At 32.2% G+C, this 24,000-nt stretch overlaps 1 protein-coding gene across 1 annotated transcript in view; it reads left to right on the forward strand.

The window, feature by feature from the left end:
* Nucleotides 1–24,000, forward strand: part of LOC118440766 (uncharacterized) — a 260,945-nt gene that overhangs the window by 151,722 nt on the left and 85,223 nt on the right. Inside the window, exon 3 of the mRNA XM_085657910.1 lies at nucleotides 3,736–3,886. The gene's annotated coding sequence lies outside the window, so the exon portion shown is untranslated. The remainder of the gene's footprint in view (nucleotides 1–3,735; nucleotides 3,887–24,000) is intronic.

A 24,000-nucleotide genomic window follows, 5' to 3' on the forward strand; every position in this document is an offset into this window, starting at 1 on the left:
TCACCTTCGCCATTGCACATTGAGTTCTCTTTTCTCTCTATTTCTCTCTCTCTCTCTCTTTCTCTATCTATCTATCTCGTTCTCTCATTCTCTCCTTCTCTCTTTCGTCGCTTTTTCATTAGACCCTGGACAGTATAGCGCCGAATTTTATGGCAGCTCGCGAGTAGAGGGCGATAAATTTATTTCTTGTCCTCTTCCACACAGATCTTTTCGCTCGTTCTCGTCCAGCTTGTCCGAGGTATATACATCGTCCAGTTACTACGCTCGTACATTGCATTATCTGTCCTTTTCTCTCTCTCTCTCTCTCTCTCTCTCTCTCTTTCTCTCTCTCAAGGATGACCCGAGAATCTGAAAGAAAAAAAAGGAAGGAAAGAAAGAACAAATTGGTGAGACCTTCACCCATAAGTCTAATTTTTTATTTCATTTCATTTCATTTCATTTTATTTTATTTTATTTTATTTTATTTTTTATTTTATTTCATATTTCTTTTTACGAAAAAAAAAAAGTTAATCAACAAATAATTATAACAAAATTGTGATAAAATAATTAAAATTATTTTATTTCATTATTTCCTTTTTTTTTTTTTTTTTTTTTCTTTTGTAATACAACTAATATTTAACTGGCTTACTACTCTCTCTTTCTATTCCTTTGTCTATATATAAATTTTTGTTCTCTCTTTCTTTTCTTTTTCTTATGCATAGTAGAGACATTTTTTTTTCTCTACCTTCACAGAGACAGACAAAGAGAGAGAGAGAGAAAGAAAGAGAGAAAGAGAGAGAGAGAGAGAGAGAGAGTCGATTCCATGGAGCGAATTCTTTTTCTTAAAATATTTGTTCCAAGCTCAATGGAAGTGGGAGGGGGGTGGGTGGATGGTTGGTGGGTAGAACAGCGGAAATAAAAGTGGTAAAAAGCTTAGAAGCTAAGGATTTATAACTCCGACCTCTTCTAAATCCGGTAATGCGAGTAGAACGTTCCCGAGCACGTAGAACCGCGAGAATTAACCGAGAATATTATTTACAAAGAGACTTTCCACCATCTCGTTGCAACAACATACTTTTTATCTTTACGAGAAATGTTTTCGTCTGATAAATCTTCTTGTTGATATCAATATGATAACGAGAAATCGATCTTAATACTCTCTTTACGTCCATTATATTATTCCGAACGATCAAACGTTATTGAAGTAATTTTTGAAAAATAGAATTGCTTCTTTTCTCAGACACTTTTCTTTCCTTTATTTCTTTTTTCCTTTTCTTTCTCTCTCTCTCTCTCTCTCTCTCTCTCTCTCGCTCTCTCTTTTTTTCTTCTTTTTCCCTTTGGTCTTTCTTTCTTTCTTTTTATTTCTTCGATCTTTCAAATTGACCTGGCCACCGTTGTTTTTACGATTTGAATGTAATAAAAGAAACGATGGAGAAAAGAAATGGTCAATGTGAAAGTTTTAAAGATTTTTAAAATAATAACAAAAAACAGAGAATATAATTGATATTTCAATTTTCAAAAATCTACAAACTTTTGACCAACTCGAACTGACTTTTACGGTTCGTTCGTTCGTTCGTTCGTTCGTTCGTCCGTCCTAAAACTCGTAACGTCGTTTCCAATCGAACTACTGTTTCTAGTGTAGAAATTTTTGTTCTTTGATAAACGCAATTGGATGATTGTGTGTATGTGTGTGTGTGTGTGTATGTGCGTAGAAAGAGAGAGAGAGAGAGAGAGAGAGAGACAGACAGACAGACAGAGAGAGAAAAAGAGGAAGAGAGAAAAAGAGAAAAGTCTCAAGTTCGCGAAAGCTCGATCGGTTCTATTACACAAAACACCAATGTATTTCGATACGTGCGCGAGTTCAAAGCAGGCACGTACGTGCACAGCAGCAATTTCATTAGAGAGAGAGAGAGAGAGAGAGAGAGAGAGAGAGAGAGAGAGAGAGAGAGAGAGAGAGAGAAAGAAATGCAAGAAGAAAGAAGAAGAAAAGGAGAAAGAGGAGACCAATAAGAAAGTAAAGACTATCGGTATAGTATCCTAGGATAGGATCATTTTCGTTAAAACGAAAGGGATATTGTATAGAGAGAAAAAGAGCAAGAGAGAAAGAGAGAGAGAGAGAGAGAGAGAAAGAGAGAAAGAGATAGAGAGAAAGAGAGAGAGAGAAAGTTTGCTATCGATAGTGTAGACGTTACTCTATTGGAGAGGAATGGAGCGAGAGAGAGAGAGAGATATGTGGCAAGGGGTGAAGGGTAAAGAGAGAAGGGTCCATACTAGCTCCACTAGACGTGCTTGGCATCAGTAATGAAGGGAACTCTGATCTTGGCCGATGTAATTACAGGAAAATTGCTACCGCATTGTGGGCCCACCGTCGGCTCTTCGACATATATGTACTTACCTATACACACACACATATACATATATATATATATATATATATATATATATATATACAGAAATACGTAGATACGTATTAACGTATGTAGGTATATAGTACGTGTAGACACAACGAATACTCGTGTAAGCGAAATATACCGAGGCAAACTGAATTATCGTGGGAGTAATAATGGCGTTGGTACCGATCTTCGATCGGTTTATATTCTGGATAAAAAGAAACACACGAGTAAGTGCGCTTCGAATGTATGTACGTATTGGATTTTTCTCTTTCTATTTCTCTCTCTCTCGCTCTCTCTCTCTCTCTCTCTCTCTCTCTCTCTCTCTCTCTTTCTCTCTATCTCTCACTCTCTTCTTCATATACTCGTATATGTGTGTTTGCGTGCACGTATATGTATATATGTGTATATATAGTTACTCGTTTTCCGGACCATCCCCATTTCTATTGTGGCTGGACATGAAAGCGGTTGTACCACGTAGTAACTATTACAACGATGCCGATAACATCACCGGTTAACTCAATTAATTTAGGATAATCCTAATCAGTAATTGTACTTGTTCTCCAATTGATCGTTTGATCGATCGATCGATCATTCGCTTGCTTGATCTTCTTGATTGATCCTGAAAACGTTTTCACGTTCGATCAACGTACGTATTAATTATCCTCGTTCTTCCTTATTCTATTTTTTATGATTGAAATTGATCTTTTTTTCTATTATATTTCTTTTCTCTTCCTTTAAAATCTTTCCTTTTTATTCTCTTCCTTTTTTCTTTTCTTTTTTTCTTTTTTTTTCTTCTTTTTTTTTTTCTTTTTTTTTTCCAAGTTGATCCATGATCAATCGTAAACAAAATCGACGATCCCTTTTGCCATCTTCTTTGTCAAAAGTTTTTACGCGATATTTAAATTTCGTCGACATTACTTTCTGAGCTGAAAAAAAAATAAAAGGAAACAAAAATTAATCTAAGAAAGGTCTCGATAAAAAAAAAATCTTTTTCTCTCAAAATCTCATACTCGAGAACTTTTGTACTTATTTATTTCAATTCGATGTTACATGGATTCTTCTTATTAAAATTTATTATATCGTATCGATGAACAATTTTGAAATGTTTTATTTTGATTATATCGTTACACGACCATTCGATAATATCTGATTTAATTATGTTATAAAGTATTCTAAATGATATTAAAGTCGAACTTTGGCGAATCGAAATAATATATAAAGTCGTTACATTTAATAGAATTATAGACGTATATTATATCTTTTCTTTTGCTTTGTTCTACTTTTACATATACATACATATATATATATATATATATATATATATATATATATATCTAATATATTTGTATTCTTTAATTTTCAGATCGATGACACTCTCGTGTTAGAAGAAAAATCGTGCGAGCGACGAGGCAACGTGCGACGTGAGTCGTCGCCACGAACGCGATTTAATAGATCGACGAAAGAATGTGACAAATCCTTTTTGGATTTTCTACGAAGAGTCGGATGTTGTTAAGGTAAGCGAAAAAAAAAACCATTTTAGAGTTAAGCTTTATAATTTACTTTTTTCTTTCATTTTTATTTTTTTATTATAATACAAAATTGGACAAATGATTTTCCTGGATGATACAAAAGTATCGTAGCATTGAAATATGAAAAAAGAAAGAAAAAGAAAGGAAAAAAAAAAGCCAAGAAAAATTTATCTTAAATATTTTGAAAAATTTAATAATCAATTTTTAATAATCGTCTTGGTAAATTTTAAGAGTCCACTCTATTATATTAGATCGAAGTATATTAACACGATTTCAATGAATGAATCATTATTAAAAAAAGAAAAAAAAAAAGAAAAAAAAAAAAGAATCGCTTCGAGTAATTGGAATTCGTTCGTTCATTCATTCATTCAAAAAAAAAAAAAAAAAAAAAGAAAAAAAAAAGAAAAAAAGAAAAAAAAAAGAAAAAAAAAAAACAATAATAAAGAAAAGGAAGAAGAAGAAGAAGAAGAAGAAGAAGAAGAAGAAGAAGAAAGAACCTACGATTAATTATGAGAACATGGGCTAGGGAATATCGATGAGAATCAGTTTGGATTGAGGATTAATCCTGAATTCGTCACCTTTAAAATCCTTGGACTTCGTGTCCAGATTCGTCGAAGTAGTCTCTAGGGTTCTAGGAACTAAAAGCATGAGGACGGTATAGATAAAAAACGAGGAAGTGAGATAGATAGATAGATAGATAGATAGATAGATACATAGATAGATAGAAGGAAAGAATCGGAAAGAGACAGTGAGACAGAATGAGACTGAGCGAGAGAGCGAGAGCGAGAGAGAGAGACGCAGATCCAACTTGGATTCCGTTCGGCTCTGAATTTTTCCAATCTTCTCGAGGGATTAAACGTTCTTATGGAGCATGATTCACCTGGCGCAATGGCGATCGTGTTCACCAAGACTGATAGAAAGAGATGAAGCGAGAATAGAAGAAGAAGAAGCAGGAGAAAGAGAGAGAGAGAGAGAGAGAGAGAGAGAGAATAGGAAGATTCAAAGCTAAGGCGGATTAAACGAACGACCAAGTACTATCATTCGAAAGGAGGGGGGGATGGAGAGAAAAAATGAAAAAATTGAACGAATAAATTCGATAGATAAAATTCACTTTGACAAATAAGCTAATTAATAATAGAAATGAAAGGATGAATTTTACAGTTGGATATACAAACAAACGAGTTATGTAATATTACATAATATGTAATATTCTATAAGTATTATTGATTGAATGAGAAATTGAAAGAGAATTGATAATATTCTTTTATTGTTCTTCATTCAATTAATATTTTCATTAATCCAATGGTGAATTGTTTTTGTAATTAAAATGAATTCGTCAATAAGTACGAATATTTTGGATAAATTATTAGATAACAATTTGTCCTTTGTTTTTTCGTTAATAAGCCTTTCGATGACTTTTCTTTCTCTTTTTTTTCTCTTTAAACTTCAAATTTATTCTTTTTTTGTCCTCCTCTAAAATCATTGAAAAACTTTAACCAATAAAATGGATCGATTTGCTAATCGCCGGATATCAACAATGTTTGACAGAAATTAAGTAATTGAATAGGAGAAAGAGAAATGGAAGGAAATAAAAAAAAAAAAAAAAAAAAGAAAAAAAATAAAGAACGAAAGGGAAGAAAAAAAGAGAAAAAAAAATGAAAGAAATTTGTTTTTTCAAATAATCGCCGATGGATTTGAAACGAGTAAAGTACTTACTATTAGATACATCTGAATATGAAGAACGGATGATTGTCTAGCCCGAAGGTAGCAAGTGGTGTGTTTGCTGAAAAGCTCAAAACCTTGTGATCTCCTTCCTCCCTCCCTCCCTCCCTCTCTCTCTCTCTCTCTCTCTCTTTCTCTCTTTCTCTCTTTCTACATATATATATATATATATATACAACGCTTTCTCTCTCTACTTATAGGTTATTCTCTCTCATTCTGTATCTCTCTCTCTCCTACGTCTCGAGGCAACGTCGTGGAACGCCCTTTAATTTCCGCCAGAATGCTCTTAGAAGGGATCATTATTTTGTGTTCAGATTTCGAGGTCTTCGATGAGAAAGGATATTTTATTGGTATTGAACGTTCGATCCGAGGAGACGATATTAGATTTTCAATGAAATAGAGAAATGAAATAGAGAAGATGATTGACGATAATGATTACTCCCTTTTACAAATTTTCTTTTTCCTTCTTTTTTTTTTCTTTTTTTTTTTTTTTTTTTGTTAATCTCTTTTCTTTTCAGACTTTCCAGAATTTTTAACAACAGGAGTTAATTATAATATTAAAAGTAATTCTCTCATAACCTTCGTCGGTGTTTTAATTCTTTTTTCTCTTTCTTTCTTTCTTTCTTTCTTTCTTTCTTTCTTTCTTTCTCGTCGACGAGAAAAAAAGCAACCCTTCAAAAAAGAAAAAAAAAAAAAAAGAAAAAAAAGGTGGACATTCTAACACACAGGCACTGCTACAACCAAGTGCCACGGCTGAAGCTAAGCAAACTTTATATTCTCCGGGAGAACATGAAAATAGCTATGAGTTCGTTCCATAAGTGCTCGGATTTCAGTTATTTTATGAGAATTTCCCATCTCGTGCAATCGGCACCCTTAGCCCCCTACCTCTTACCCCGTAATTATCCCAATAACGCTAAATCTCGTTAACTGAATTAAACTGCTTTAAGATATTCGCGATTAAATCGTTTCGATCCCAATCCGAACGACTATTTCCCCGTTTTAATTAATTGGAAATTAATACGAGCAGAGCTATTTGGCGAGTGAATGTTTCTCTTTCGAAAGAAAAAAGAAAAAAAAAAAAAAAGAAAAATTAAAGAGAAAAGAAAAGAAAAGATTGAGAAAGTTATTAATTATGAGTCATTAGAAATGAGAGCATTTTTTTTCTTCTTCTTTTTTTTTCCATAATGTGGAAAAGAAGAAAGACAAAAAATATTTTTTTCATATATCAAATTTACTAATTCCTTCGAGTTAATTGGAATTTAACAAAGGATTCCAAAACAAATGTTAGATATCGAGAAGTATTCTAATTACGACGGGGTCGTTAGAAAAAAGGAAATTTCTTTTCTCCTCAATACGAAAAAAGAAAAAAGGAAAGGATAAAAAGAAATTTTTTTTTCTAGTATCACACGCACACACACACAACATATATATATATATATATATATATATATGTATATATATGTTATAATACCTCGCTCGACTATATTCCTTTAATTAATTACGATTTAACGAGCGAATCGTGAATAGAATGTTTCTTTTAGAAAAAAGAGAAAAAAGAAAAAAAGAAAAAATGAAATGAGCGTCTAATTATCAGTCGTTCGGAAGGAGAATTTTTTCGTAATTTCAACTAAAAAAAAAAGAAAAAGAATATTCACAGATATCGAATGTATTTGTCATTTGTCTCTCTCTCTCTCTCTCTCTCACTCTCTCTCTCTTTTTTATTTCTTCATATTTTACTAAATTAATCTAGATTAAGAGCACAGACCAATGCTTGTCATTCCAAGAGACACTCGTACGAAATTGCATTTCTTTTCTCTCTCTCTCTCTCTCTCTCTCTCTCTCTTTCTTTCTCTCTCTCTCTCTCTCATTCTGACTCTCTCACTCTCTGCATTTCGTAGCAGAGGAAATCTTCCTCTTTGGGAAAGGACGATAGCAACGGGGAACACATCGTTAGCCGGAAATTACAACGAGCCTTTCCTCCCTCTCGCTTGGTTTTCCTAGAGAACTTCTCCTGTTTCTGTTGGTAGCTTTGAATGAAGAAAAACAGAAACAAAAAAGAAAAAAAGAAAAAAAAAAGAGAGAAAAGAAAGAAAAAAGATTCACTCGACCCCTTTCACCACCCCCAACCCCAGCTCCCCTACCTCACCTCTCCAACTCCGATTAAACGAAAAGAAGAAACAAAATAAACGAAGGATGATAGTTCGTACTTCTAAAATGCAAATGAGAAAGAGATAGAGATAGGTAGAGAGAGAGAGAGAGAGAGATAGAGAGAGACAGAGAGAGAGAGAGAGAAAGAGAAGATTAGTGCTAATTGCTGAAATAAAAAGAAAATTTACGTTTGCACTCTCTTGGCCATTAGAAAGATAGAGAGAGATAAACAGATATATATATATATATATATATATATATATATATATGTATAGCGAGAGAGAGAAAGAGAGAGAATTATTACCAAAAGAATAGTCAATGTATTGACGTGTTCATCATCTACGAGAGAAAAGGAAAGAAATACGTTCGTTGATTTCCCAGGGTGATCTTTCACTCAGTAATTAACTATCAGTACGTTACTACGTGTGCACATGTAGTTACTTTGGAAAAAGAGATAGACAGTAGACGAATAGCTAGCTCTACCTAGTCATATGACATATATATATATATATATATATATATATATATATATATATTTACATGTGTGTATAGAAACGAATTTTCCTAGGAAATAACGAAAAAGAGTAAAAACAGCTACATAGCATAAAAGAGGCATGATCGAAATGAGATCAAACGTCGACCGGTGCGAAAAAGAAAAAAGAAATAAGTGTAATATAAGCTTGAAGAGTAAAATAGAGAGCAAACGAGAGAGAGAGAGAGAGAGAGAGAGGATGTAAAGGGAAGGTTAAGTGAGAGAGGAGTGTAAAAGTTTTTCCGTCGATGGTTCGCGATGAAATTGGCCTTCTCCACGTCGAAGAAGCAGAAGCAGAAGCAGAAGCAGAAGAAGAAGAAGAAGAAGAGGAGAAATAGAAAAACAAAAAAAAAAAAAAAAGAAAAGGAAGAAAAAGTTTGCCTTTTCATTCGATCGCGGTGTGAGTGTAAAAGCTCCGGTATAGTGATAGCAGTAGTAGTATCAGTAGTAGTGATACTACTAGTGATAGTAATAGTAATAGTAGTAGTAGTAGTAGTAGTAGTAGTAGTAGTAGTAGTGATGATGTTGGTGATGGTGATCATAGTGATGGTAGTAGTTGTAGTAGTATAGGGTAAAAGGTCCTCGTGTATATCGGAAGGGATGAAAACTACTTTCTCTTATCAACGTATATAGAAGTATAGTTCGAGTGAATCGTTCGAATCGTTCAAAGGAGACAGGAACTTTCGTCATAACATCACGGTTATGTCATATTTTTTTTTTTCTTTTTTTTTTCTTTTTTTTTTTCTTTATGATAAGTCATAAGACGACAACCATAAACTCGTCAGAGAGACAAATCATGATGAAGGGGGAATAAAAAGAAAGTTGAAGATTTCTCGACGATATAAAAGAAGTTTTTCTATCGACATATTCTCCTTTCACATTGGTTCTTTTATTTTGCCCTTTTCTTTCCCCCTCCTCCCCCTTTAACTATTCCTTCCTTCACCTTCTTCCTATCTCTATTTCTATCTCGAAAATCGCAAAAATATAAACGATACTTTATTGACACCTGTATGCCATTGATGCTACCTTACCTGATACTACAGCTATTACTACTATTACTACTACTATTACTACTACTATTGCTCGACGCTCAGTATCGACTTTTAGCTCGAAAGCAATACGTTTAAATTTTAAGTTAGATCAATTTTAAGTTTATCGATTAGGACGGAACTATCGTTGAATCATTTAGAGGTTCATATAATATATTCCAGATCCGTACGAGAATGATTTAAACGATTTCGACGCTGGGGAAAAGATGTGATTGATTTTAATCAAACGTCACCTTTCTACGATATCGACGATAAACAAAAAGAAATAGGGTTATAGTGATAAAGATAGAGATAGAGATAGAAAAAGAGAGAGAATAAATATGTAAAAATTATATTTCTTGCTTACGTACGAGATATTAAACGAAACTATACTATTATAGTGTTTTTATTAAATAAAAAAATATTATATTTTTAAAATAGAAAGAGAGGGGAAAAGAAAATAGAGAAGTATATTATCTGATCTTCAAACGTAAACATTTATTTACGAGGAAGTAGTATCGATGCGTGAAAACGAAAAAAGAAATGACTCTTGTTCATGTGCTTTCTCGTTCGGTTCTCGACTTACCAAATGCATTTACTACTACTACTACTACTACTACTACTACTACTACTATTACTACTACTACATAATGCAATTTCAAAAGAATCTAAGATGCAACAACGGGAAAGACAGTGAATACGTGCTACGACACGACGAGAAACAACTTAGGCAAAATATTATGCCAATAGTAGTACGACTCGTAACGTCATTCTTTATGTGCACTTTTTGTTTTTAAGAAGTCCCCCTTTTTCCTTTACTTTTTCCATTACTACCTCTGTTTTTCTTTTATTTATTTATCTTTTTTTTTCTTTCCTTTATTTTTTTTCTTCTTCTATTTCTCTCTCTTTTTTTTACTTTCGTCTTTCTATTCCACTTTGGTTGCTTTTCCAATGCGAAAGTTACTCCTTAGAGAGGTAAAAGAAGAGGGACAGAGAGAGAAAGAGAGAGAGAGAGGGGGGTGGAAAAATACTTTATCGAACTATCGTTTACGATCTATCCTTAACTTAGAAAATTTCACACTACGAGTCTTTCTTTTTATTCTCTCTCTTTCTCTCTCTTTTTCTCATTTTCTTTGTCCTTTCTGTTCTCAGTCTTTCTTTTTTTCTCATTTTCTCGTCCTTTCTTATTAATCTCCCTTCTTTAAGCATCGCGCAAACTTCCTCTTTATCATATCATTCCTTTCTCCTATTTCTCATTAACATTGAAACTAATTAATTCTAAAATAGGTATCTTTATCATTTTGTATACTTTTTTTTTTCTTCATTCTTTTTCCAGACAGATGAACGCTATAATATATATATTTTATCAAAACTTATCAAAGATAAATTATTATCCGAAATTAATTCATTTGATATACCTATCTGTAAAAATTTTTCTGTTTCTTTTCTTTTCTTTTCTTTTCTTTTCTTTTCTTTTTTAGACAAAACTGCCGTGATGTATTCTCTTAGAATTTGTCAAAAAGATACGAACAATTTGATGTAATTTTTTTTTTTTTTTTTTTTTTTTTAGGCACGAACAATAATAAGATTTATCAAGGAGACTCGAAATTAATCATATCGTGTATTTAACTTTAACAAATTCATGTTAGAGATTTTGTTCTCTTTTGTCTTTTCGTCTCTTTTTCTTTTTTCTTTTTTTTTTTTCCTATTTCTTTCTTTCTTCTTTCTTTCTTTCTTTCTTTCTTTTTTCGTACACGAACATCGTAATATAATTTATCGAAGATCACTCTACGACAACTTAAGCATTAATTTTATTAAAGTAAACTTATATCAGATTATTTCGTAGGTCTCATGATTGTGCCCCGCTTTTCGTCGTCCAGACACCGACCTGTTGCTGATATTACTACTACTATCAGCTATTACACGCTCGCACCAAAGTACCATTAATGTAACACTTCTCTCTTTCCCTTTTCCCTTTTCCCTTTTTCCCTTCTTTCCATTCTTTTCTTTCCTCTATCCAACCGTATTACCTCGATAACGTTTTCCCCCTTTTAAGTAAGGTACAACCCTTTGTAACTTTTTCTCCGTCATGTAGAATTGCCCTCTTTTCTCTCTCTCTCCCTCTATCTCTTTCTTTTTAATTTCTTCATCCACTTTCCCTCGTTCCAACCCCGTTACCATTTACTTACTTTTCATCTTATTTCCATCATTTTTCATTTCTATTTGAATTTCTAACTACAAACAGTATTTTTACGATTGAAAAATTACACGCAAATCAATTTTTATTATTCCTTCAGAAAGTTCACCTTCGAATATTTTTTATTTCTTATCATTTGACGTTTCATTGAAATACTTTTTGCGTGTATACATGTATATATATATATATATATATTTTTTTTTTTTTCTAATTAAATATATTATAAATTATAATATAATATAGATAGTAATAAGTGTAAATCCAAAGGAAATTCAAAAATTTTTATTTCTGTAGAATAAATATTAAAAAAAGTATCTAACACACTCACACACACACATACTCTTTCTCTATCTCTCTCTCTCTCTCTCTCTTAAAAGTATTATTACTATTACATAGTAATGGTAGTAGTAGTATAACTCACTGATGTTAAACTGCGAATAAAAAATTCGTTCTTCCAGTGGCTCTCTAGTTCTGCGAATTTAAATATCTAATGTGTTCTCGTATGTAACGTTTGTCTATATAACACATATACACACATATATATATATATGTATATTTGTACCTACACGTAAAATTTATACATATACGCGAATATATATATATATATATAGGGAGAGAGAAAGAGAGAGAACTAACTCCTCGTCTCGAATTTAACTTTTCTTAAGTGATGTCACGATCAAAATGAAATACGTATTAGCATTAAAAGTGTAGAAGAATGATACTGGCTTTTATGTTTTGCAAGAGAAAGATAAAGAAAGAAAGAAAATGTGAGGGAGAAAAAGAGAAGGACTTATGGAGAACGAGAAAAAGAGAGACAGAGAGAGACAGAGAGAGAGAGAGAGAGAGAGAGAGAGAGAAATAAATAGAAAGAGCGACTACATGTATGATGGTACATTTATATACGAAACTGTATGTTTTATTATATATATATATACACACACACACACACACATACAGAGAGAGATAAAGATAAAAAGAAAGAGAGAGAAAGAGAGAGTGAAAGAGAAGAAGAGCACGTATATAACTATGTATCTAAGTATATATAAATATAAATATATACATATGTGAGTATGTGTGTACGTATGCGCGTGTGTGTGTGTGTGTTGGTGTGTGCGCGTGTTTGTATGCGATCTCTATATTGCACCAGTTTCACGTACAATGGGACGAAAAAACTCGGGCAACTTCCGGTGCATCACGGTGGCAATGAATGGAGTCGGAAGCAATCTTCATTTTTGCAATGCGCACGTCTGCCTCGACGACAAAAGCGATATTGCACGGTGCTATTTATAACGGGTGCTACGTTCGTTCCGTTCCGTTCCGTTCATTCGTTCGTTCGTTCGTTCGTTCGTTCGTTCGTTCGTTCGTTTTATTATACGCGTATTTGAGCAAGACTCGTGCGCGTGAAAGATAAAAAGTGTGCGTGATAGAGAGAGGAAGAGATAATACGATGAAAGAGGAGTAGGTGAACAGAATGTGTGTGTGTGTGTGTGTGTGTGTGTGTGTGTGTGTGAGAGAGAGAGAGAGAGGGACGTAGATCCTATTTTCTAATTATAGTTAATCGATAACGTTTGACGCGTTTATAAACATCGCGTTAGAGATTTTTTTCCCTTTCTCCCCACCCCCAGCAATTCCTTTTTTCTCTTTTATTCCTTTTTTTTTTTTTTTTTTTTTTTGTTATTTTTAATTCGAAAAAAATCCTTTTCTTTTTCTTTCCTTTCCTTTTGGATTTATTAATATCACGGGAAGAGTAGATGAAAAAAAAAAAAAGAGAGAGAGAGAGAGAGAGAGATAGGTGATCCTATTTTCTAATTATAGTCAATCGATAACGTTTGACGTTGTATATAAACACCCCGTCAGAGATTTTTTTCGCTCAATTCCCTTTTTTATCTTTTTCTTTTTTCTTTTCTCTTTTCTTTGTTTTTTTTCTTTTTGTTTTTTCTTTTTTCCTCTTTTTATTACAAAAATTTTTTTTTTCTCGGTTTATTAACACCGCGATAGAACGGATCTCCTATCGCTATCGATATTTTGTATTGGAACGATGAAAGAATATATTGGAGATAGAAAAAGAGCGTGATAGAGAGAGAGAGAGAGAGAGAGAGAGAGAGAGAAAGAGAGAGATATGATCGTATTTTCTAATTATAGTCTATCGATAGTATTTGACGCGTTTATAAACTACCCGTCAGAGATTTTTTTTCTCGCAAATTTATTTACTTATTTATTTATTTATTTATTCATTCATTCACTCACTTGTTTTTTCACTTATCTTTTTGTTAATATTAAAAAAAAAAAATTTTTTTTTCTCCTCACTTTTATTAATACTTCCGCGGAACGCTCTCTTTCTCTCCTCTCTCTCTCTCTCTCTCTCTCTCTCTCACTATCGCTATTTTGTATTTTTATCGTGTAATCGTTCGCGTTCGATCAGGGGATATATAGACACTATATAGAAGACCTACAGTATACTACACACTACAGGATGATATCGGTAAACCATGCAGAAATAGAATTTCACTAAAATTGCGCGGGTCAATTGTTCGAGGTTGAATATTTATTCGGTAATTTATTGGTCAAACTCGCGCTCGCGGCTCGTTCGGCGTGAAAATATCTAGAAAATGTTACGTTATATATATATATATATATATATATATATATATATATATGTATGTACGTACGTATCTATGTACGTACGTATATGTGAACGTACGTACGTAGATATATATGTATTTACAACCAAGTCCAATATTTTTCTAAAATTCCTCTCTATATCAAATTCTATTAAATCTCGTAAATTCTTTTTTTTTTCTTTTTGTTTTTTTGTTGTCTCCTTTTTTGTCTTCCTTTTGATTTATTTCGGCTCTTCGTTCTCGTACGCTCTCGTACATAAACATTCATTCATTCATTCATTCATTCATTCATTCATTCATTTATTCATTCATTCATTGAATTTTATCAATAGTATTATTATTATTATTATTATTATTATTATTATTATTATTATTATTATTATTATTATTATGTTTTTAATTATTTTTTCTTTCTTTAACAAAATAAAACGATATATTTTAAGCTTCATAACGTTATTTATATTAACTCGTTAATTTTTTTTCAGCAAAAAGAAAATTAATCGCGATTGCATGTCGAAAATCGATACGTTCTTTTGACTCTAAAAAAAGTATTTTCTTTTTATATAAATATATATATATATATATACGTGTGTGTGCGTGTGCGTGTATGTCTATGTGTCTCCATTGAGAGAAGTTCTTTTTATCTGTAAAAAAAAAGAAAAAAAAAAAAAAAAGAAAAAAAAGCGGTAGCAAAAACGAAGGTGATAGAACGTGGAAGATAGGGAATTGGGGTTGGGTGAAGTGTGGTGGTGGGGTGGGATCGTGAATCGAACGGGCCAACCAAGCGATGTGCTTCGTTCACTGAACCGTGCCATGAGATTTATTCCAAGCCGATAATTTATACAGTGTAAGGTTAGCCTGGTCCATGGAAAAATGCCAATTGCGATAATTCAAACGTCTACGAAGAATCGACCGTATGTGTCTCTTTTTTCTTTATCTCTCTGTCTCTCTTTCTCTCTCTCTCTCTCTCTCTCACACACACACACACAAAAGAGAGAGAGAGAGAGGGGGAGAAAAAAAGAGAGACGGGATAGGTAGGGAAGAATGATCCGACAAAGTTTTTTCACGACAATCTGAGGAAGTTTTAGTAGGTTGATTCTCATAGGGAGAGAGAGAGAGAGAGAGAGAATAAAAGGAAAAAAAGCAAAGAAGAGAAAAAAAAAAAAAAAAAAAAGAAAAAAAGGAAAAGAAAAAGAAATAAAAAGAAGCATTGTAGCGTTTAATTCGATTCAAACGATTTTAGGTTTCACTAGAGAATACGAAGCTCGATAATAATTAAACGCGAAACTCTCGATATTCGATAATCGATACGGATAGGAAACGTACATACGTAAAGGAAAACAGTGATACTCACTCGTGAATAATTCAATAAGTTGAAAGAGCCTGTTAGAGGATTCAATATGTTTCTGTTTTATTTCAATGAATTTGATTTTTCATCGAGAATGGGTTGGGAAGGCAAAAGAACGAAAAAAACAAAAAAAAAAAAAAAGAAAAGAAAAAGAAAAAAATTCGGCGGAGAGGAAGAAAGAGAAAGAGAGAAAACAACGTCGTTAAATAAAACGTTAAAAGGCAATGTCGATTCAAGTTTAATACTCAGAAGAGAAATAGAGATAGACAAATAGAGAGGGAGACAGAGAAAGAGAGAGAGAGAGAGAGAGAGAAGGAGAGACGTTTAAAAAGTGAAAAATGCGTAAGAGTTATTAGCTTCTTTTCGTTGGTCGTTGAACGAGCCTCGAAAAGAGAAGAACTAGATGGTGTGAAGGAAAAGTGGGATATAAGAGTGATGCCATTGAGATTCAAATTAATGCCAAGCTTAATGACGCTCCTAGGGCTTAGCGCGAAAGAGAATAGGCTTCTCTCTCTCTCTCTCTCTCTCTCCCCCTAGAGAGAGTGAAAAATAGAGTGGGTTGAATGCAACTGAAAAAGGGACTTGGAGAGTATGAAGATAAAAAAAAGAAAGAGAGAGAGAGAGAGGGAGAGAGCTTTTTTAACTAGTCGTATGAGAAAAAAGAAGGATAGTGGGATGGTGGGTAGGTGGGAGGGGCGGGAGGGAGATAAGAGAATATGTCAGGATTCAAACTGATCGATGTCCTGTGTGTTTCAAACGCGAAAGAAGAAAAAAACTAATGATAATAATAATAAGAAGAAGAAAAATAAAGGATTCTATTTTCTTCAATTATTTTTTCGATTTTCTTCTAATATATGCGCTTCGAAAAAATCAATGCGAAAACCTATTCTTATTGCACATTTTCTCAGTTGTGATATGTCCTTCTTATTTATGACGATGAAACATAATGAGTTTTAAACGATGGAAACAATTGGAAAATTGTCTAAAATGAAATAAGTATGAAAAGACAATGGGTGTTGATATTTTTCAAGTTGTTTAGAAACAAAGAAAAGATAATAATTAGTTTTGCGTGTTTTATTAGTTTCTTCTCAAACATTTTATTAGCTCCTTTTGAAGCATGTTTTATATATCGTAAGTGCGTACGAAAATACAGAGAAACATCGTGACAGGTCAATTTTGTTTTCGTCGAGGTAATCGTAAATGAAATGCCCTTTAATTCTCATTCAAAAATTTTAAACACCGATAAAGATCATGGATGATATTATTTGAATATTTTTTTAATTCCCTTTATAATGGCGCTGTCATTTTTTCCTACTTTTATTTATTTATATTCTTTTTCTTTTAATTTTTATTTTCAATCCATAATTTTCGAGAAACTACGCTATAAATATATATATATATAATATATATATATATATATATATATATTTTCTTTTTTTTTTTTAATCGAAGAATATGATTATGACTAAATGCGAAAGAGAGAGCGAAAGAAAGAGAGAGAGAGAGAGAGAGAGAGAGCTCGTAAGGGGCGAGATGAACTTGTCCCTCGAGAAAACAGTTATCCTACGATATGACCGTGAAATTTTAAGCAGAGAGAGCGAGAGAGAGGGTGAGAAAGGGAGAGAGAGGGAGAGAGAGAGAGGGAGAGAGAGAGAATTATATTCGAGATTCAAAACGACCGCAAGACAGTGGCATAGTAAGTACGAAATCAAGTGAGACGAGATACTATCGTATCTATGAAGCGAGAAAGAGAAGCGCAAAAGAATGAAGAAAGAGATGAGAAGGAAAGAGAAGAGAAGAGAAGAGAAGAGAAGAGAAGAGAAGAGAAGAGAAGAGAAGAGAAGAGAAGAGAAGCGGTTGATATAATAGAGGAAGTGCACAGTGGTAGTAATAATTCTTGTAGACATCTCGGTTATTTCACCGGGACAAAGGGAAACGGAATCTTTGAAATAAGTCGGGGATTAGTCTCGAAAGATCCTCTGGGAAATTTCATTTATGACGAACGCTCTCCCATGAAAGAGAGAGTAAGAGAGAGAGAGAGAGAGAGAGAGAGAGAGAGAAAGAGAGAGGAGGTAGGGGAAGACTTAATGTACCACACTTTCCATCTTCTCTTCTTCTCAGTTCGCTCGTTTGCTCATTTTCATTCCTATTTCCAATTGAAAAGCTTTGATTTACGAACATTTTCACGTTCCTTCACTACTTTTTTCTTTTCTTTTTTCTTTTTTTTTCTCCTTTTTTTTTTTTTATTTTTCCCATTTATTTATTTATCTATATCTATTTTCTTTTTACCTTTTCTGATAATTTCTGGTCCACATAATATATATATATATGTATGTATTCATGAAATACATGAAATATAACGTCGGGAAGAAACCTTGAAGAAATCCGTTCTACGGTAAATTCTCACGTATCTCTCTCTCTCTCTCTCTCTCTCACTCTCTCTCTCCATCTTTCTCCATCTTTTCTCTTAAAAAATGTATGAACATCTTTTTTTATGGCCGTCCTCTTCTCTGTGTATGGAATTTTGGTGAAAAATTTAAGATAAACATGCTTTTCTCGTCATCCATTTCTTTCTTTACTTATATATATATATATATATATATATATATATATATATATATATATCACTCTCGAAGGTGAGACAAGTTGAAAGGTAAAAAAGCTTCGCGAAATTGTTAGCTCTTTTCGTTCTTTTATTTTCTTCACTTTCTCTCTTCTTCTCTCTCTTCGTCTTTGTCTTTATTTTTTTTATTTATTTTTTTTTTGTTCTTTTTGTTAATGCCGTTATCTCCCTCTCTCTCTCTCTCTCTCTCTCTCATGTTATTCTTCGCTGCGACTATTTGCAAAGCTACAATGGGAAATAATTAAGAGACGGACGCGTACTAACTTGGTGTTAGGAGAGAGAAAAAGTAAGAAAAAGAAAAAAAGAGAGAAAGAGAAGAGAGAAAAAGAAAAAAAGAAAGAAATAAAAAGGGATAAAGAAAATTCCACGTCGTCATCGTCGGTCGTATTCGGATGGTATATACGAGATTCTCTCCTTTTGATGTATAATCATTTTCAATGGCGTCGTTTAAAGGCCCCGATGCAAGACAAAAGGGGTGGCAGGGGGGTTTTTCTTCTTTGACGACCTTTCTTTCTGTCTCTCTCTCTCTCTCTCTCTCTCTCTTTCTTTCTTTCTTTCTTTTTCTTTTATAACATCGAGAGAAAAATCCGCTCTCTTATAGACGTGTCGTTTTACTAGGATAGCTTTCCAATAAGAAAATGCTTAAAGAGAAATTTTCTTCGATGAAAGGGGAGGAGAACGTCGTGAAAAATTAAATCTTTCTTTTTATTTCTCTTTCTTCCTTTCTTCCTCTCTTCCTTTCTTTCTTTCTTTTTTTCTTTTTTTTTTTGTTTTTTTTTTTGTATGAAATCTCGTCGGAGAGAAAAAAAGAAAGATACGTAAATTATTATTATTATTATTATTATTATTATTATTATTATTATTATTATTATTTTTCTTTTTGTACTTTCTTTTTTTTTTCTTTAAATACACGTAAATCCTCTCAACGAATCGAAGACATTGATTTAATATATAAAATAATTGAGAAAAATCGAAGACATTTATAAAATTCCAATATGAAAAGTAGACGCTATTAATGAATAAAATTAATTTATTCTATCGAAGAATTATCATCTATTTCTCTCTCTCTCTCTCTCTCCCTATTTTTCTTCTTTTTTTCCTATTTATTTTCGTTCTTTCCCCCCGTTTGGAATATCGTTGAAAAAAAAAAACTTGAAAATCAAGCTGATGGAAAGGTCGAACTATTTTTTCTCTCTTTCTTTCTTCCTCTCTCTCTCTCTCTCTCTTCTCTTTTCCACGTTCATTTGAACGTCGTTAGGACGTTTTTCTTCGACAAAGTAGTCCCTTTTCTACACTTAGATTTCATCGTTTCTCGCGCAATTAGCAGTTCTTTAGAGACGATAATACCCTACTTTGAAAGTGCCGATAGTCTCGAAACGTGCGGTCAGGTTAAAGTAGTATGAGAAACTCACTTTCATCGCCAATAGTCTAGCATTCCTCTTTCTCCCTCCCTCCCTCTCTCTCTCACTCTCTCTCTGCTTTCTGTCTATTTCTCTTTTACCAATACTATCTCCTTCCACTGTAACGAACTCGAATGTCATCCTGCTAGCCGAGTAAAATCTTTCCCACGATGCTTTTCCAGCTTTGCAAAACGACTTTCGTTCGAGCAATCGTTGCCTCGGAAAATACGCGATAATTTCAAATTAATTTCATTTTTGAATTCACATTCATGCTCCAAAGCAAAAGATCGAATAATTATTTCACATTACGAAAAAGAAAGAGAGAGAGAGAGAGAGAAAGAGAGAGAGAGAAAATAGAGAAATTTTGTTAAATCTTCTTTGTAATCCTTTTCCTCTCTCACTCTCTCTCTCTCTCTCTCTCTCTCTCTCTCTTTCTCTCTTTCTCTCTTTCTCTCTTTCATTTTTTTTTTTTTTATTTTTTTCCTAACAAAAATATTTCTAATGTGAAATCGGAGATAATATTTTTCCTTTCGCTTCCCTCGAAAATTCATTTTGGTACAAAACAACATTAGGTGAAATGATTTATCTATGTAAAATACGAAATAATTAGTTGGAAGTATATATATATATAAAAAAAAAAAAAGAAAAAAAAAGAAAGAAAAAAAGGAAAAAAAAATAAGAAAAGAAAAGAAAAGAAAGAAAGAAAGAAAACAAAATACAGGTATTTCCATTGTTGAAGATTATTTTCGCACCGACGAAGAAAAATATGTTGTTGGTTCATGATGTTCTTTAGCCAGAGAGCTTGCTTATCTAACGGATTTGTCTCTGAAGTCGAGCGAAGAATAAAACTAAACAGAGAATAAAACTCAATAGAAAGCAATAGAGAGAGAGAGAGAGAGAGAGAGAGAGAGAGAGAAAGAGAGAGAAAAAATATATATATATATATACAGTATATATCGATTAATAAGAATAAATAACAACAACATTGGACATATGATGCTTTACGATGTAGTATTATTTTCACGAATAATATTGTCGTCGTTTAATTTAGACAAATTTATATATAAAAAATAATAAAAATAATAAAAAAGAAAAAAAGCAACAACAACAAATCCACTCGCCTGATTCTTTGATATACATATATATATATATATATATATATATATATATATATATATATATATACAAAATCTCATTGATATATGTTTTCAAAGGGATTAATTAAAAAATGAAAAAATAAAAATAAAAAAAGAAACGAAATAACGTAAAGAGCAAAAGTAAAAAACTGTACGTACAAATCTATCAGGTTCAGAGTCTTTGACGTATCTATCAAGTATTTTTTCTTTTTTTTAATTTTTTCCTTTTCTTTTTTCTTTCTTTCTGTTTCTTTTTCTTTTTTTTTCGAACGAAATCTCATTCATATTTTTTTTTTCAAAGGGATTAATTCTACAAATAGTTTATAAGAAACAAAGACTCGGACGACTTTAAAATATTTTTCATTAAAGGAAACAATAGTTATATAGTTTTTCGGTAATTAGGATAATACGCTTATCTTTCTGGTCTTTGTATTATTTCGTTAAGATTTAATGCAGTAGATTTAATGTGTGTGTGTGTGTGTGTGCAATTCTATAAACATCCATATTACGTTGAATTAAAATTTATCATGGCAATCGATCGACGGATAAAAATAAAATGCCGATTATGATTTAACGTATAGTTATCGACAAGATAAGCCATTTTATAAACACGTTCGCACGTTTCAGATAAATTCTTTCTTTCATATATATATATATATATATATATATATATATATTTCTCTCTCTGTCTCTGTGTCTCTGTCTCTCTCCCTCTCTCCTTTTCTCTCATCATTTTTAAAACATTTCGTCGATTAAAAATACGATTTTTATTACCGCAAAGTTAAATCGATCAATCGTACGAATCCCTTTTTCAAAGATTAAATTATCGTTTGATCGTTATTTAATATTCGCATGATTAATCTCATAAATTTTTTTAACAGTGTCTATCGATAGACAGGTAGTTTGATAAATAGATAGAATGTGAGTGAGAGAAAGGGATAAAAAGAAAAAAGAAAAAAATTAAATAATAAAGCCGATTAGCATTGAATTCTTCTCGTATGAAACATAAAAGCGTTTCGAATGATTTTCTCTCTCTCTCTCTCTCTCTCTCTCTCTCTTTCTCTCTCTCTCTTTCTCTCTCTCTCTTTGTCTCCATAATAGGTAATATTTTAGATTTTTCTGCAGAAATCCTGCTTGCATTATGCGAGAGCACGTATTTTCATAAACGAGAGAATATCGTTCGCGCTTTGTAATTTTATAAGCCCGGTTAGCTCTGCGATCGAAAAAGATCGGAAGTAGTCTCTCTCTTTCCCTCTCTCTCTCTCTCTCTTTATCTTTCTCTCTTTCTCTTTCTGTCTGTCTTTCTCTATTAATGTTTAACGAAGCTCATTGGAAAGTGTTAGTATTTGTGTATGTGCGTGTATGTGTATGTATATGTGTCGTACGGTTGAACAAAATTTAATGTAAATTGGAAATATGCGTATCTATTTAATCCGTAAGAGTGGGGGGATGGAAATGGTGGGGGAAAAATTATCGTTAATCGTTAAACGATACTATCGAAACATTTTATTCGTGATATTAAACCACGTATATACATATTATGTAAAAAAAATTACGAGACAGAGAGAGAGAGAGAGAGAGAGAGAGAAGTGGGAGGAGATGGGGTAAGTGAGAAAAGGGATTGACAATTGTAATTGGAAAGATTTTGTTTATTAGCATTATTATACGCTTATAACTTTGCTTTATTTCGTTTATATAGGTAAAACGTGTTAAGGGAAATGTGTCATAGTCAAAGTAATTATTGCGTGTGACACGCGAACATTATCAGGTTGTTGTTTTACTAGGAACGTTTCCGACAAGGTGTCACCGTTTTAAGGGTATTAACGCTCTCGAACAGATTTCTCACGTGCTTCTAGAAATTCATAAGGCAAATACTTGATTCTAGATATTATTATCGTTTAATAAAATGAGGAAACGTTTATATGTTATCTAACAATTATATATAATCGATATAGTTATATCGAAATTATTTATTTTCGATCGAATTATAAGTTTTCCATTTTTATTACAAAAAAGAAAAAAAAGAAAAAAAAATAAAGAAAAAAAAAAAAAGAAGAAGAAGAAGGAGAAGGAGACAAAAAAATCTGCACGTGTGAATTGCTAGAAACAATTTTTTATTTTATTTTATTTATTTATTTTTTTTTTTTTTTTTTTTTTTTTTTTCTTAATATTAAATCGTATATAACCGAGATTAATTTCGTCACTCGCAAATAATTTCATTTCAATGTTAAAATTTAAATATTTAAATATTAAATAAAAATTATATGTAGATTATAATTTTTATAATAGATTTAATTTTTATAATATTGTATAATAGCGATCACATTTGTCTCTTTTTCTTTCTCTTTCTTTTTTTTTTTTCTTTTTTTTTTTACTTTATATTTCTTTTTATATTTGACATTAAAACTATTTCCATTATAATTAAATCGTACGTATAGACAGACAAGACAATTTGTAGAAAAGTAATAAAAGGTTATACATATCGCGATAACTTTTATCCTCAAACGAAACTATTAAATAGAATTATGATCGTAATTTCTGTTTTTCTTTCTTTTTTCGTTATTTTTTTTATTCTTTCTTCTTTCTTTTTTTTTCTCCCCTTTCGACACATAGATTATTTCTATTACAAATTAAACCGTATATAGGCAGACGAAACATTTGTAAAAAAGTAATAACACCGAGACACGCAATAACGAGGACGTTAATCTTTCTCTCTCTCTCTTTTTCAAAAACGTTTGGAATGCCATGACGTTTCGAAAAGAGTACCCACTCGAAGTCTCGCGGCACGAAATTGCAAGCTGCACTTAATATCGCGTTGAAAAAGACCGACCGACCGTTCTCTTTCTGTCGAGAATGTTGAAGCGTGGTGTAGAAAAAGATCTGGGGGAAAAATAGAAAATCCGCAGTAGGAAGAAGACGATTAAGGAACGCCGAGGTGAAAATAAAATGTACGGACGAAGACGAAGAAAAAAGAGAGAGAGAGAGAGAAAGAGTATAACAAAAAATGAATGAAAGAAAGAAAGAAGAACGTTAAATTAAGCGTTTAATTCCGTATCTTTCTGACCATAAAGTGGTGGTAAGTGGAATAAGAAAAAGAGAGTGATAAAAGTAGGATGAGAATATATATATATATATATATATATATATATATATATATAATGTATATACACAGGGTGGAGTCAGAGTAATCATTCTCCACTTATATAATACCTAAAAGCCATTTGACCTATTTTCAAGAGTAACAACAAATTTGTACAACAATTGCTCTCTCTCTCTCTCTCTCTCTCTCTCTCTCTTTCTCCTTATTCATATTTCATCCCTTTTTTATTTTTTTATTTATTTAT

This window comes from Vespa mandarinia, chromosome 6 (assembly GCF_050613455.1).
Source record: "Vespa mandarinia isolate Hongniang chromosome 6, ASM5061345v1, whole genome shotgun sequence".
NCBI lineage: Eukaryota > Metazoa > Arthropoda > Insecta > Hymenoptera > Vespidae > Vespa > Vespa mandarinia.